At 41.0% G+C, this 17,374-nt stretch overlaps 2 pseudogenes; both read left to right on the top strand.

Annotated features, from left to right (window-relative positions):
* LOC147519950 (SKP1-like protein 1A pseudogene) overlaps nt 1-17,163 on the top strand; it is a 58,643-nt pseudogene extending 41,480 nt beyond the window's left edge.
* On the top strand, nt 9,147-11,082 carry LOC147519951 (BTB/POZ domain-containing protein At5g48800-like; annotated as a pseudogene).
* Nucleotides 17,164-17,374: the final 211 nt, after the last annotated feature.

The following is a 17,374-nucleotide window of genomic DNA, read 5'->3' as shown; positions in this document are numbered from 1 at the left end:
GTTGAAACCGAATTCAATTAAATATAACCCTAGCCAATTAATAAAAACAAAACTATTAATTAAAACCAAAACTATTAGAAATTCTAAATCTAAAATATTCTAGATTTAAGGGTGGGAAACTCACAAGTGGCGAGACTAGCTAGAAGAAGAGAATCACGAGGTGAGAGAGGAGAGAAAGAGGCGTGCTTTCCCTGTTGCTTTGAGACCGTTGGTTGGAGTCAGTGTTGTTGCTTCCTTTCTTGGAGAGGCGATGACGGTGATAGAGGAGAGGCGGTGGTTTGTTTCCTTAGCTTTTAGGTTTTATTTTTATTTTATTTTTCCTGTTTTGTTTTATCGCGGCCAAGTTAGTGGTGTCAAAAAAGGTAGGTCTGGCCCGACCCTCAAACAATGAAGCCCTCATGCTTTGGGCGGGCCAGCCTCTACCCTCATTTACTTCGAGGGCGGGCGGGTCGGGCCAATGCTTAAATCGAAGTTTTTACCGCCCTCAAACCTCTCGGGAGGGCTTGAAGGGCGGGCTTGAGGGCCAAACGTGAGGGCGGATCCTATGTTATATATTTGATTTACAAAATAAATTTAGAAACATTAGTTAAAAATGATAAAATCGAATGCACTTCACAATTAAACCTTCAAACTACTAAAAAAACTTATTAAAGTTATATTAGTCAATTAAGATCAATTAAATTCATTTCATAAAATATTATAATGAAATTATAAGGTTGGCAAACTTAATAGATAAACATTTTTTTAAGTGATTTTTAGCATATTAATGTTAAAATGAAATATATTGTAAATTTTTTTATTAAAATATATGTAATAAATGTTGAGGGCCTAATGAGGGTCGGGCTTAAGGGAAGGCTTAAGTTTCGAAGTCTAGGCCCTTACTCTCCCCTCAAAGGCTTGAGGGCCGGGTCGGCCCAGCCCACGAATGTGTGAGGGTCTCATTTTGAGGGCTTTTTCGGCCCATGGGCCGGGTCGGGGCGGGCAGGCTAAGGGTTTGAGGGCCATTTTGACACCCCTAGGCCAAGTATACTATTTTTCCCTTTCTTTCAAATTATTTCGTTTTACTGCCAAAACAGAAGGATGGCCCGACATACAAAAACCCAAGCTGGCAAGATCTAATTTTTTTTTTTTTGGCAATGTGGGTGGGAAAGTTTTAACGAAGAAATTTTAGTCCCAAAAGCCATAAGATTCACGATGTTGTGTAAAAACCACACCAATGGCAACGTTTTTAAATGTCGCTTTATATCAAAAGATTTTGCCAACGCCATTCATTCGTCCACCGAAAACTAACTCCCAATTTTATTATTTTACATAATTTGGATTATGACTTTTGGCGACATTAAAAACGTTGCCAAATATTGGTTTTAAATACCGTGACAAAAGTTTACTTGTGACGCTTGTAAACGTCGCCAAAGAGAATCATTACCTACGTTTTTCCAGCGTCGCTAAAACTTTTGTCGCTAAAAAACCAGTTTGTTGTAGTGATATAACAGAGTACTTGGCATTGAGCGGGGTCAGTTTTAGCTCAGGTAGAGTATTTCCATCACGATTGAAATTGACTTGCTTCTGATTGTCATTCTTTCCATCATTATGTTGTTGATCTGACTGTCCTTGCTTCGGCTTAGAATTCTTGCTGTCAGAAAAATCTTTACTCCGAATATCTTTGTCTCTTGCTACTTTCGCCGATAGGTTCTCCTCTATCACGGATGTGTTGTTCAACCCCTAACATACGGATCGTCACCGAGTTTTTTAGGGACATCTTTAATTAGAGAGTGGTAATCCTTACAATGAAATTGAACTTCGTCTCTTTCATAATATAATGCTTCTTTAAAGGCGAAAAGAAGCATCCCATCGAAAAAATACGGAACATCTGCTGCCGCCTTTTCGGAACCTAGTAACAAAAGTCACGTAACTTTTTGTCACATTGTTGCTTGATGTTCAAAAGTGAGTCGACATCCTTTGGAAGTCTTGCAATTGTGGGCGGAAACGATTAACAAACTGATTTTCTAGTTCATTGTATTGGTGAATTGATCTTGAAGGCAACTTCACTAAACCGGGTAATGCTTCTCCCTTTAGAGTTGATGGAAAGAGCTTACACATAAAGCGGATCATCTCCACCCCATAACACCAACTTATTTTTAACGATATAACATGCAAGCCAAGATCTCCTTCAGACTCATCATAAAGTTCAAAATCGGGTTGTTTGAAGTCGGGATGGTGGTAAGTTTCTGAATGTCGAGTTTTAAAACTTATCAAGTGCGCCATCATTATCATCGAGTTTTTCATTCTTACATCCTCGACTCTCGTTAATTTCTAATTTCTGCAATCAACTCTTGCAATCTTTGTTCGTTAGAGTTAAAGTATTGGCTCGAACAATTTGGGCGCTTCTCGACCGTGCCCGTGTGGAGAAGCATACCTTCCATTATCTCTTATTGGAGTTAGAGATCTTTGGTGAATACGACGATCGACCCGACCGGTGATTGTCTTTGTCTATCCTGTAACCGGACTTGTCAGGCGGTAGTCACCCTTCGTCGGGTGGTCGGTATAATTATACCACTTCTCCATGTTTTGTTGCTCTTATGCGGGATGCCCGCCTTCCGGTCATGTTGGATATATCTCGGATGGCGGTCTTCCACGAAATTGCTTCTCCGAGGTAAATCTTCCCTTTGAGATCGGACATGTCTAGGGTAGTAGTTATCCCTGCCAATCCGATTCTCCCCATAAGTACGGGTAATAAGGTCGATTACTCTTAGAAGCGTAATCGGGTTGGTTGTGGTTAGCGAGAAATAACCGTTCTCGGTGACGGGCGATGAAGTGGATCTTCAAGGCGGTCCCATACCTTTGGAATAGCTTGCGTCCGCTTCATGGTGGCCTTGATGTTGTTGAATTTGCGGCAAAAGATCGTCCGACTTTTGCCTCTTTGCCAACTTCCTTCTCAAGTTCCTATTTAAATTTTTTTTGACTCGTCGTAACTCACGCCAACCCGTATTAGAGGTGAATTGGGCCATTTTACTATCACCTTTTCCGTTAGTTGGTGTGAGAGTAATGCCCATCCATATCCATGTCATTTGAAGGATCGACATGGACGGGGCCAACCGGACCGCATGGAGGATTACCGACTTATCGGTTTTCTTATTGCAAAGGCTGTTAGGAGTGGTGGGCGGCTTTCTTTCGCCTTTTGCGGTGGTGGTGGTGGCGGTGGTGGCGGTGGTATGCCTGATTGGATGTTGAGAATTGATCCTACCACTAGGAGCAACTTAATTGTTCAACGGTTCTTGCATTGGCCAATTTGAATTTCGAGTGTTGCGATTCCTATTAGCAGGAGGAATATGTTGACTATTTGGTCTGCTTCTTGTGCTTACCATCTTGATTGTTTCACGTGATAATGAATTCTAAAGTCCCCACAGATGGCACCAATTATGTTTTGGCAGTAAATTGCTTCAACACAACGAGAGCAATGGTAAAGAACGCACTAAGAAACAGAGGAATTTGATATTTGGGGAGATGAAAATGAACCAAGATAATGGGCGCTCACGTCCAAGATCTATTCTCTAGGGATTAAGTTTCCAATGTAGTTCCTTATGAAAAATAGTTTGGTATTTATATAGGTAGAGTAGAGAGTCCTTGAAAGCTCGAAGTAATCTTGTAGCTTGAGTAATTGTGATAGAATATAACTTCAGTGATAATTATCCCTTTGATAAGAAGCGAATCTGGACATAAATTAACATACATTAGTGGCAAGTCATGTGGCTAAGGTTCATCCTTAGACACATAAGTTAATGAGCCTGTACATTGATTCATGGTATTGCAAATTGGGTTTTAGCGCTGTTGATTAAACGAATAAAATGGAGACCCCTAATAATGGACGTTTGCCACGTATATGTGGAATTGAAACAACAATCATCTCGAAACCCCATTTATGATGTTCTTTGGGGCTTGAGTTCCATTGTAAGTAACTTGCAAGGGTAGCCTCATTTCCATTGCCTTGTGAACTTACTGCCTTAATAATTGTCACAGCTCGAATTTCTAAACAATTACAAAGTGAATATTTGAAATATAAATATTTCAAACATCACTCGGTTCAATGGTCTAAAAACCCAGGCTATGACGGGGTGGATACAACACATGTCAAAACCTAAAACCCACATCATAAAAGAAACCACTTGAAAATAAATAAACCCCAGAAGTTTCCACCATCACTTTATTAAGTTATCTCCCATCCAAACAAAACATCAAACAAACTCTCTGAATAAAAATTCCTCACTACCATGTTCTCATGCCATGCTAAAAAGTAAACTACGTTATTACATCATTTCAATAAGAATCAAACATAATAAAAGAACTAACGGACTGCTCCAGGCAAGAATCCAAATCACACGCCCCGATTCTACTGCCTTTCACCTATGTTCCCAAGAACACACCCACGTTGCCAAAACAAAGCAAACATGAGTCAGCAAAATGGAATTTGCTGGTATGAGTAGACTAACTACATATAAATATTTTCAATCTTTACTTATCCAACTAACACTTTAAATATATCATAATATAATCATTCTCACTTGGAAGGCGGGGTAGTTAGTCATTTCAACCGGCATAGTTTCTTCCCAAGCAAGACTCCCCTCTTATTAACTCTTTATAATAACTTGTTTTAATAACTAAGTAATTGAATTAAAACTTACCGATATCCACTGCTATATAAGGGTAGGACCGCGTCCCTGCACAAAATATTATTAAGTCCTACCCTTCTGCAAAAGAAAGTTAGAAATTTTATATAATATATGTAGATATCCTATAGATATTCAAATGTAAGCCCAAACACACTCGCATAATCAAATCAATTTCTTTTATAACTTAATCGATTACTTTTCTTATACACCCACCCTTTAGTACCTACTCCACGATTTGCACTCCACACATTTGCCAAATCACACATTTCTGTGTGCCTCTCTCCCACCGAATACCACAATATCATAGCCATCTCTAGGCTTTCATACACATATTTCACAACCTCTTCGGACACAAAAACTCAGGTCATTCATGGCACATTCAATGAATACCTTAGGTCATTCCCGCCACATTCAAGGAATACCTATCATATCACTAACGGGGCATTCATGGCACATTCAATGAATGCCCTAGGTCATTCCCGCCACATTCAAGGAATACCCAACCCTACATTCCCGTACACTCAAGGAATACAATTAACCCGCAAGGCGAATACCTTAGTTCCTCTCTAGGGCAATCCAAACAATCTGGTCATTCATAGCACATTCAATGAATACCCAGGTCATTCATGACACATTCAATGAATACCCATATATAACGCTAACGGGCCATTTATGGCACATTCAATAAATGTCCACCTAACATATGACATCATCAGTCATAAAACTCATTTCCAAAACTTGAGGAGTGGAGAGTTCTAAAAGGGTGCAGTAAATTCGTTTACACATTATTGAACTTTATTGCATATCTTACTTCAGAGAACGAAGGAGTATCTTGTTTCTTGTATTTTTGTGGTTTACGCATTATTAATTATATGGATGTCTAAGTGTCATAGCGTCGTATATATAATTTGAAAATATCACATAGTAGTTAATACCGCATTACCTGCATTATATATAAAGGTCTTAGCCTAAAGCCAAGCATGCTAATGTCCCTAGACCTATCCTAATAAACCGAATCATAATCCGAGTTAAAAGTCAAACTGGGTCAATTGGTCAAAGTCAACCTAGTCAACAGTCAAAGTCAACCTGCCAATGGTCAACACCTAAACTCCTCTAACCCAAAAGCCTTTCCTAAGGCCCAAAGTCTAAACTTAAGTCCAAAATGAAAATCTAAAATTTAAAAACACATAAGCCCTCCCACGATTTGGCCCAAGCCCAAATCAAAATTCACTGTTCATCTTCTTCCTCACAACACCTCTCCTCCACCTCCAGCCACCACCGGCCATTCAACAATATGAGTTGGTTCTACCCAAACCACAATAGGAATGGTTCGGCCAAAGCCCAACAACAAAATAAAATCGCTGGTCATCTTCTTCCTCTCAACACCTCTCCTCCACCTCCAGCCACCACCGGCCATTCAACAATATGAGTTGGTTATACCCAAACCACAATAGGAATGGTTCGGCCAAAGCCCAACAACAAAATAGAATCGCTGGTCATCTTCTTCCCCTCACAGCGCCTCCACCACCACAGCAGCCACCACCGACCATCACTCGCCACCACTATTGAACTCAGTGGTTGGGTTCCTTGAGAAAACCCATATATGCCTATACCAACCAATCGTGATTTCCTTATACTGTGAAAAACTCGAATCGACGCCATTAATGCTCTGTAAAAGCTTCCCCTCACACTCTCCAGCACCCAATCTCCCTTTAACAATCAACAATTAAAACTACAGCCTAACCTCACAACAAAAACCAACAAAACAAATTTATTCAAACACAACAAAATCGTGACGGTTTGGTTTTTTTGTTTGGATGCTGTTTGGGTGAGAACTCACGCAAACACACTAATGATCTTGTTGGAGAGGTTGATATGGAGTGAGAGAGACTGTACCACCACCAATGGGCCCTATCCAAATTATTCTCTGGAATCAAGTCTCAAAAATGCACGTAGTTCTTCGTTTTGAAATGATTGTTGGGTATTTATAGGAATCTTATTGCTAAAAATACCCTTTCCTTATTTGTGAGATATTTCCCTCTTTGTATGAAATCTTTCCTAAAGCTTCATATGGAAAAATCCCTTGACATATCTGGGACCTGCTATATATAACTTGGGTGTCATATTAGTGGAAGTGTCATTGCTTCAATAGAGGGCATTCGAATGCCACATTAGTAGACAAAGCGGGGGCTGCCACGGTGGCGGGCTAGCAAGCCCGCCTCGTTTTAGTGGCGGCTCTTTATAGTGGTACCCAATGATGGTCGTTTGTAGGGGTACCGATCTGATGGTACATACACGCCCCCTCTTTGCGGATGGAACTTCGTTCTTTGCGGTGAATAATAGAACATCATATTGCTATAAAAGAATGAAGCAAAGTGTGATCGAAATTTCTGCGATGCTATGCGAATAACTTAGTTGAGGTTAACTTAACTTAGAATGCTTTGTCATCGTGAGATCGACTGACCTAGCGGGTAACTCGGAAACTCAGTGACTTTGACCATGTGCAATTAATTACATTAGTAAGGGTAATCTAGTAAATGATGGCATATGATTTCTAATTAGACCCATGGAAATAAAGATGACGGCAAATCAAATTATGGAACATGCCTCACACTAATAAGTTTGATAAGTGTTTGTTTAACTAAGAAGGAATGAATCTAAAACAATTGTGACCGGAAAAAGAAGGTGTGATAAGGATCGGTTGGGGTTTGCAAATATAGAGTTGAGATGTGGGTACTTGCAAGCTTTGGCCTTTTGATGCAAACAGAGATATTCATGAAAATAGAAAAAAGAATCTACCGACCTTTGAATTGGGAAATCGAATCGTGGTTACACTTTATAAGAAGGTAATGTTATTTTGTACTCTCTGAATATTGATTGCTACCCGTTCAAGTATTTAAGATTTCATATATCTCTCGATATGATATGGTGAATGGGAAAGAAAATGGTGGTGAGATGAAGGCTAAAATTTGGTGGCAATATCTGTGTGGGCGATGATGAGTTTATTTGGTGAGACGCGTAAACGCTTGAGATGGATAGAAGCGTCCGCCTTGCCAACTAACAAAATTGCTTTCGTAGTACAACCTCAGATGAACTCACAAGCATGTTAAAAGCTTGAAGAACTTTGGCATTGAGCGGCTTCCCGGAATATGTGAGAGGACACCCGGTGAAGGAGGGGGAATTAGTGGTGACTTTTACAATTTGGAGTATGGGTTGATGATACCTCTTGACAAGGAGGTGTCTCGAGTTCTATCTGTGTGGCGCATTCCACCGATTCAAGTGTCTATGTCGTTATGGTTGGTCTTAGCGAGGGAACGCGCTTTGGCGAAGTATACGGTGTCCGCCAGGCGGATGAATTCTTGCTCTTGGTACGGCCTCAACGCTATCTGAGAAGAAGATGGGTCCCCGATGTTTCATGTGGAATGAAAGTATCCGGAGATGAAGTTTAAAGGATTACGAAGGGGTACCAAACTGGGATAAATCTTGTTTCTTACGGGAAATTGGAACCTTATATGCAACCCGTGTCGAATAGGATTATAGGTATGAAGAAGACGGTGGCGCTGCATAATCACTATCTTGTGAATTATCTATATATTACAGTTCTTGACGTTTTTGTTTTAGGTGATCGACCAAGTACCACGGACTTTGATGTGAGCGACCAAGCCATGGAGCATCTCGGATTTTACTTTAGCATGGGCGGGGGCGAGAACATCCGGGACTTGTCATGGCCTAATGAAGTGGTTAAGTAGCTGCCATTACGAGGGAAGAAAAACGGCGTGGACATGCCCTTGATGTTCCCAAAGTGTCCATATGGGTCGCGACAGCGGGCTCCCGACAACAAGTAACCATGCTAGAAGCTTCGACAAGGGGTGATGAAGCGGCGTGACAATGAAGCGAGAGGTCCCTTATAGCTGCGTCTCCCATTTTAGAAGCTTCGCTTGAAAACGCAGAAAGAAAAATAATAGATGAAGCTGCCAATGCCCGTGTTGAAGGATTGAAAGCTCTTGAAGTATTCCCCAAATCTACCGCTCAATGGATGGGCGGAGTAAAGCATAGCCGGACAAAAGGCGTTAACGGGACTTTTGGCCGAAGCTGTAGTTGCTAATGAGAGTGTGGAGGTTGGTGTGAAGGAAATTACGAAATTTGAAGGTACTCGGATGATGGGCGTTGGCGCCTCTTGTTCCTTTGAATAATGAAGGTACGAGGGAGTAATATGCTTGTAATTAAAAAGACTACGAAATTATCCGGGGACAACCTCGGTCTATGGAGATAGAGCAAAAGCGGACCGCCCCAATGGTGCTATGGGCCGAAAAGAATTTTTCGTGAAACGGCGAGTGTGTCCATACCTGTTGGAGATATTACCTCAGTTGAACCATTAGCACTTGTCACCGGCAGTTTTTCTTGATGACGAGGTGATAGAGGCGTTAAGGCCTCATCGCGGACATTGATTTTTCTTTGAAATGGTCGAGGAGTATATGCATGACCAACTTTACTACCGAATTAGGATCTAGTAACACGAAAGAGGTAGAGGCAAGTTCAGAATTGTGTATCCTTGGGATGCGGGCGTTGCAAAAGGTAATCCCATTATACATGTTGCCTCTCTATATTACTTAGCATGGCCTTTTGAAAGCGTATTCAACTTGTATATATATGTATATATCTCGCTTTTGTAGGCCATGGAAAATTTCGCTAAATTTGATGGCGGTGTTAGAGAAAGAAAACCATGCAATGCCGGGATCCCCGACGGCGGATTTAGTACTGAAAGAGCAAAGGAAGCGGCGAAGGTGAGAGTGCTAGAGCCGGATGGAAACGATGCTTTTGGCGAGAGAAGGTGGCAGCCTTGTCGGGTGAAAAGGAGGAGATGGTGCGGCGATAAAAGGGAAAGATAAGGAATGTAAGAAGGCTATGAGAGAGTTGAGTTGAGGAGAAGAAGACACTATCCGAAGTGACTCTTAAACTCTCGCCGCTTGAGAAAGCTTCGGCTTGAGGTCGTGTCGAAGAATGCGTTGGCGTGATAAGTCGGTAGCGAGATGTTATGAATGGCTTTGCGGCATTATACGCCGTTGTACGGACACTGCCCGAGGAAAGAGGTTTGCGGGATATTGCTCCCAAGTGCCTTTGAGGATGCCATAGAAGACCTTGGGCTTGAAGATGGAGTAAGCGAGGGTGCTATGGAATTGGGGATAGTTATGATACCGCCTTTAAAATATGGCGATTTGGCGTAACATCGTAGTTATTTGCACTTGCAAAAATACACTCGTTCACGATTATTTGCAGTATGTCACAATAGAATGAATTTTCTGATTTCCTTCTCTATATGTTTTGAACATCTGTGTATAGTGCTTTCTCTGAAATGTTCATTATGATTTGTTCTCTAATTTCTCTTGTTAGTTCGCGCTAAAGGTTTTGTATGGTGAATGTGGGATCGGTCAGTAGTGCATTGTATAACATGAAGAGTTATGGATGCAACTTTATCTGGTTTATTTTTCCTTATTGTGAGAGATTTCTCACTAAGTTTGTTTGTGGAATGCAGTTCCCTCTTGTTTTCGGATTGGGCGAATTAGAAGTTAGTAACGGAGTGTAGAGACTCGTACTTCTAGGGTAAACTTCTTAATTTACGGGGGGTGCCGAGTCATTTGAGTTGGCCGCAAAGTTCCGCTATGGTGTTAACTTTGAGATCCGTCCTTGAATGTTGCTAATCTTTGTTGTGTTTCGATTACCTTGAAATGACCGAGGAATATGCAAAAGACAACCTTGGCTCTCGTCGAGACATATCCGGATACTATTGTCCGTAAGAGCCTTGAAATGTGTGTGGATGTCTTGCAGCAAATTGTGAGAGAACCTACTCCCTCTTGGCGATGAGTTAAAGATAGTTAGCGGATGCACGGATGCAATAGCTTCAAAGGCATGTGCGGCAGAGCAGATAGCCTCAAGCTTCTCGCGATTAGAATATAGCGACTCAGGAAGGTTGCAAATGAACAAGCTTTGTCAAGTGTGAGGGAGACTGGTGGATTGAAGATCTCTCCGCACTAAGGATTGATTTGTATCGTGGAGTCCTAGCAGCCATGAAATGTCGAGGGTTCGATCCCGAGAGTGTTGGTGCATCCCCCGTAATTATGCCCGAAGGTCTTAACGAAGAAAGCCGACTTATGGAATGCATCTAACCAAAGAAAAGGCTGATTTGGTTGTGAATCTGATTGAACAAGAGCGAGACTTGTGGTTGAGACACTTGTCGACTTGTTTGCTGTTGAAACTTCGCAATTCCTATTAGTTTTCTTTTCGGCCTTCTACTTAACTGCAGGTGATGCTTGATTGCACGATCTCTTGCGGACTTGATCTTGAGAGGAGGATTGGTTCACAATTGGAAATTGCTACTCTAGATGATATTTTGATCCCATCATTCCGTCCACAATGAAACTTTGTTTGATGTTGGCGCCATTCACAGAATTCTAGTAAATTTTCTCGGCCAGAAGGCGGTGAAGACGATGTGGAAGATACTTACGCTTTATGAATCGGCGACCCTGTTCACCCTCACAAACCGCCGTACTCAAAGTTCGCGAAGCTAGTGGGCCGATTATCTTCTTTGAAGTAGGCTGGCGATGTAAACCTCAAACTTACCAAGTTCATGGTAATTGCGGAGACTTTGCCAAAGACGAGTTGCGGATAGTAGGCTATGGAGACGCTAAGTTTCCGACTTGGATTGGTTGGAGGCGGTTAAAAACTCCCAAAAGTTTCATGGCTGGAAACAAGTATACCATAAGAGGATGCCCACGGTTTATGTAATAGCACTCTCTTTGTTTCTTTTGTATGTCGGATGCTTCGGGTGGTGTCATGTCTCATCCCTTGTAAGTTGTAACAATTTGGCTTACGTGGTTTCATGGTACTAAAATTTCTCTTGGTCATGAGGAAGATTTGTAAAATGATTGAAAACTACTTGTGAAATATACTACTTGGTCGGCCGTTTTCCCCATTAATGTCTAAGAGTGATTTATGATTTATGAATGTCTTCTGTGTTACTGAAATTCTCTATTCGCAATCCAAATTCCAACATGCATACTGGAAGTCGATTGTATAAACTATTATTTGTTTGTTTCTTTATTTTGTAGATGTCATTACTTCGAAGTATATAGTGTAAATATCCAATCTTAAATTTTTTAACGTCGTTGGCTTTGACGATGATAGCTATGAAATGTGAATTGTAATGGCAGTGACATCAAACTAGTTGGTATCTATACGAACTCAAAGTCGTGGATCACCTCATTGTCCCTTTTGGCCTTTGGTAGTATTAGATGAAACTGACTTCTATTTATTTGTGCTCTGTTCTAGATAATTGCAACTTGGTATTGGCAAGGGGATTGTGGAAAGTAAAGCGGGGACAATTTTTCGATCATTTGAATTTCAATTTTGGAGAGTAGAGTAGGGGAATACACCGCGGTAATGGAGAGTCGGTAGGAAACTGAAACTTGTAATTTGAGAAAAACAAAGCGGAAGAAATTGTACTTTGTAAGTTTGGAAAACCCACCTATAGACATTGAGAATCTCACAAGATACTAGCAAGAAAGTTTTGTTTAACGTGATTTGGGTAGTTATCAAATCATCTTTTTGATAACTAGTAAGAAAGTAGCTTGAATCAAATCTTTTTTTTTTTTTTTTTTTTGAAAAGACAATAGGAAAAAGGAAATGTAGGCCACTCACGGTGTTTGACTACCTAAAATTTGCTTTCGGATAAATGCGATTTGAGGTTTGCGTGTAGCTTCTTTAATTTGCTAGCCAGTATGGCCTGTTTGTTTATTGGATTTGGAATGCTTTGAATTAAGTGTTGATGCGTGCACGACCTCTTGTATAATGAAGAACACCTAGGTGATAATGTAAAATCTGGGAAACAGAAATTTCATTTTGTTGGTAGACCCGATAAACCAGTTTGCATTTATATAGTCATTCCCGCTTGATTGCTATGTGATTTGTGATGAGTGGGGTAAGGTATTGTAAATGCTAACCCCACGATTTTCTGGTGCGTGGTTCAAGATATTGCATATGCAAGCCCTGTGACTTCCTGATGCGTGGAGTAAGGTGTTGCAGACGCAAACTCCACGACTTTGTGATGCGTGGAGTAAGGTTTTGCAAACACAAACTCCACGACTTTTTGATGCGTGGAGTAAGGTTTTGCAAACGCAAACTCCGCGACTTTGTGATGCGTGGAGTAAGGTTTTGCAAACACAAACTCCATGACTTTTTGATGCGTGGAGTAAGGTTTTGCAAGCGCCAAACTCCACGACTTTTGATCGCGGAGATGCGGTTTTGCAAACGCAAACTCCACGACTTTTGATCGTGGAGTAAGGTTTTGCAAGCGCCAACTCCACGACTTTTTTGATCGTGGAGTAAGGTTTTGCAAACGCAAAACTCCACGACTTTGAATTGGTGTAGGTTAAATACCAACCTCACCTAAACTGAGGTGGTGGTATTCTAACCTTGTTGTATTCTAACTTCTGTTGTGGTCCTTCCGATATGTTTTGCTTCTGTTTGCCTTTACCTTCGTTTGAGTCTTTACTCCGGAAGTCTTCGTCTCTTGAGGCTTTTGATCTAACATCTTCCTCCACGTTAATGAACTGGCGTGTTCGTGCAAACAAATCGGATTTGGATTGTGGGGGGTCCCGTACAAGGGAGTTGTAAATTCCGTTTTTATCGAAATGGACTCCTTCCTTGAATGCATGAATGATCATTACGTCAGGGACATCGGTGACCTCTGCTTGCACTTGGCGGAAACGAATTACGAACTTTGCCAATGCTTCATCCTTTTCTTTGCTTGGTGTTGAGCAAGATGTTGACATCCTTGGGGCGTGTCAATTATGCTTAAACCGATCGTGAACTGGGTTTGCTAATTCACGAAATGACGCGATAGATTGGCCGGGCAATTTTTGGAAAGCGGCGTAGAGCTTCTCCTTTTAACGTGAAGGCGGAAAAAGTTTGCACGATAGGGGGTCATCTTTTCGCCATAGAATTACCCCGCTTTTAAACTCCATAACATGATCGTTTGGGTCTCCTCCGCCGTTGAGCGTAGGAAGGTCCGGGTTGTTTGAATCCTTTCGATGCTCTGCATTTTGTATTTTTAGAGAACATCTCCGGCGACATCTTCATTTATCGCAAGGTCTTTCCATCGTGCTTGGTGACACCCACATTAGTCATTGTTTTCTTGATGATGTCTTTGATTTGTTGTTAAAGTGAATGGTGCACCTGTGGCTTCTAGACTTACGACTTGAGGAGTAACTTTACTACGTTGCATCTCCACGGTGTTGTCGCCCCGGTTGTTGCTTGCTTCTATATTTGGTTGGTTCCTTGGGGTGCTTGAGACCTATGCCGATACAACGGGCTAAACGTTTTCGGTCGGCGGGGACCCATTTCTTTGGTGTGGCCATATTCGGGCTGACCGTCATTAACACAATCTGTATCGGTTTTTTGCATTCAAGCCATGTCTAAGGTCATGTTGCAATTCGTCTCGAGGTCCCCGCTCTTGGCGTTGACATTTCGTCTTATGGTGGATGTTGTCCACCTCTCGATCTGCTATGATCAACATTCAATGATCTTGTCATGTTATGACCACTTATCGCCTAGTGTTGTTGGTATTTCGAGATCCGGATCGTCTTCTTGAATGAGATGAATATCCTGTTTGACCTTGGGTGGCGATGCTTTCGGGGACCGTTTCAATGGGCCGGGATGTACCGTAATTAAATTGTAGTCGGTTGGATACACTCCGATTTTCACGGATCCGGGAGCTCTTGCGGTGTGGAAGATCAAACATCGGCGTCATCCCTTTGTACTTGCTTCCCCTTTGTCCAAATTATACGCAAGTAGTTGCTATGCTCCTTCTCTCTCTCGAACCTCGGCCTTAAGATTTAAGCGGCATGTCTTCACCTCCTATCTCCATGTTATCCGGATCTACTTCGCCGTTTGCATTTGTAACATCTAGATCTTGAAGGTGAGTTCTTTGGAGCCTGAGATGTCGGACGTCTAGATCACGGGTTGTCGTGGGCATCGAGTTGAAAAGGCGATCTTGCGAGATCCGTTGCGGCCGGTTGTTCTATCACCTCTGATTGATTAGTATTTCCGGATTTTCGCCTTGTTGTTGTTGTGTTCTTGCATTCTTGTTACTTTGAGACCTTGTAGTTTTGCCATTAATGGTGCTTGGAAGAAGAAGGCGTGAAAGAGGGCCCGATAATAAGGACCACGGGACGGCGCCCAATTATGTTTGGGTGAGAACTCACGCAAAACACACTAACGATCTTGTTGGAGAGGTTGATATGGGTGAGAGATTATGTACCACCAATGGCTGCCCTCGATATCCAAATTGTTCTCTGGAATCAAGTCTCAAAAAATGCACGTAGTTCTTCGTTTGAAATGATTGTTGGGTATTTATAGGAATCTTATTGCTAAAAATACCCTTTCCTTATTTGACGAGATATTTCCCTCTTTTGTATGAAATCTTTCCTAAAGCTTCATATGGAAAAAATCCCTTGACATATCTCCGGACCGCTATATATAACTTGGGTGTCATATTAATGGGCGGTGTCATTGCTTTGATAGAGGGCATTCGAATGCCACATTAGTAGACAAAGCGGGGCTGCCGCCGATGGCGGGCTAGCAAGCCCGCCTCGTTAATGGCGGCTCTTATAGTGGTACCAATGATGGTCGTTTGTAGGGGTACCCGGTCAGATTGGTACATCTGGATGCCATTCTTTCCTTCGAGCTTCAACAAAGACACCCAATCACCGATTCTAAAACCCGACATCAACCAAATCAAAACAAACAACCCACACCACAACGATTAACAACAAGTATAACAATCCATGAAAATTTGGTCCTTTGGCGAAAATCTAAAGCCAGAGCCAATACATAAGTCGACCCTTTGTTTTACAATGTGCCCATCATCGATTCTAAAACCCCCGGCTTTAATTTTTTTCCCGAGACAGACGTTTATTCATAATTGTATATCGTAGTTAACACTAAAAAGTATCTGATCTAAATCGGACTCATACAACAATTATATGAACAGTAAAAATCATATTGGTTTCATCCTCATGCAATCTACAGTAAACAATGAGAACTTTATCAAAACATAATATATCTACTCACAGTTTATAAACCGAACAGCTTTCCGAAAGCGAAACAACCTCGAAAGACCGAAGTCGACTGTCGCGCGAAAAAGACGATCTTCCTTGTTCAAAGCCTTTTCTTCTTTTAGCAAAACTCTCTTTTTTTTTTTCTAAAACTCTCGCTGTGTTTTTTCCAAAAACTCTACGTGAGAACACTCATTTTTTTATGTTTTTAAAACCTCCCCGAAAACAAAAGTTGAAACTTCTCTTTTTACTTTTGGGACTTTTATCCCTAAACTGATCGTTATTATATCTTTTGCTTTGTCTATTATTATTATTATTATTTTTTATTATTATTATTATTTTTACTAGGAAAACAAAATAAAAAAGACGGGGTGTTATAATAACCTCCTGGCACTGGACTGAGACAAATTCTCTTAAACTTTTATGTTTTTTGATCATCGCATGACTGATTATAATTGGGTGAGAGGCAGATTATTGGAGCTTGTGAGTGCAAAAATAGTAATATATAGTTGCAGTCTTTGACCATCTGTCTTTTTTTTCGTTCTACTTATCTGCTCGATTGGATTTTTCCTCTTTCTTTTCCAGTGTTATAATTCCAACATGGCACTACACTGGGTGGCTGTGACGATATCAGCTAGAGGAGACACTATTTTTCAGGACTAATTGACTTTAACAAACTTCTTGATATTCTGCAATTCTAAGGTTCTTTTTATAAGAAAATAGAGCAAGGTTTTATAAATCCATGTTGATAGATTCTGCTCTACATAATTCGTAGCATAGATTTGACTAGCTGAAACTTGCATAAATACCTGGATAAGCTGTGAATTAATGTGCTTGATCATCTTGTTGAATCCTCCCTCTATATTGCTAATGGCGTTCTCATTTCCCCTTAGTTTTGCTAGTAATATGGTAGAAAAGGTTAATTATTTTCTCTATTTTATGCAGGCTGCACATTATCTGAACATCAAGAGCTTGATAAATTTATCCTGCCAGAGGGTAGCTGACATAATCAAGGGAAAACCGGTAGAGGAGATCCGCAGGATTTTCGATATAGAAAATGATTATACTCTAGAGGAAGAGGAGGAAGTTAGAAGAGAGAACTGTTGGTCCTTTGAATGATGGCCTGAACCTCGTGGATTTTTATGGCTTTTTTCTGGGTAGTCTGTGCCACAGAATTTGATGGTTAGGAGAAACTTCTAGTATTGTTTATATCTGATGTTACTGTCAGTAGTTTAGTTAGTGCATACATTGTTAGAAAGACTCTTATCTGGTGTTAACTGACCTCATTTTGCTGCCGATGTACCTTCTCTGATATAATTTTGTCTGGGGGTTTTCAGACATGTTTGATGTTTCTGGAGTAGATATAAAATGTCATTTCATTTGGATAGTGCCTTTTTTCGGTTGCGGCTGCCTTAAATGTTGTTAGATTTGGTAGAGTCCATTACACCTGACCTGTACTCTTTTTTCCATTTCTCTTCAATAGTTTTTGCTTGTGTTAGCTGTTGCTGATTTGTAAGGCATGCTAGTTAGAGTCATGTTATAGCCGTTTCCTTGACGAAACAGTTGAGATTGATTTTAATAGGGAAGAAACACTCA

Source organism: Coptis chinensis, chromosome 2 (genome assembly GCF_015680905.1).
Source record: "Coptis chinensis isolate HL-2020 chromosome 2, ASM1568090v1, whole genome shotgun sequence".
NCBI lineage: Eukaryota > Viridiplantae > Streptophyta > Magnoliopsida > Ranunculales > Ranunculaceae > Coptis > Coptis chinensis.
The sequence above is the reverse complement of the archived record's forward strand: the minus strand, read 5'-3'. Positions and strand labels throughout refer to the sequence as shown.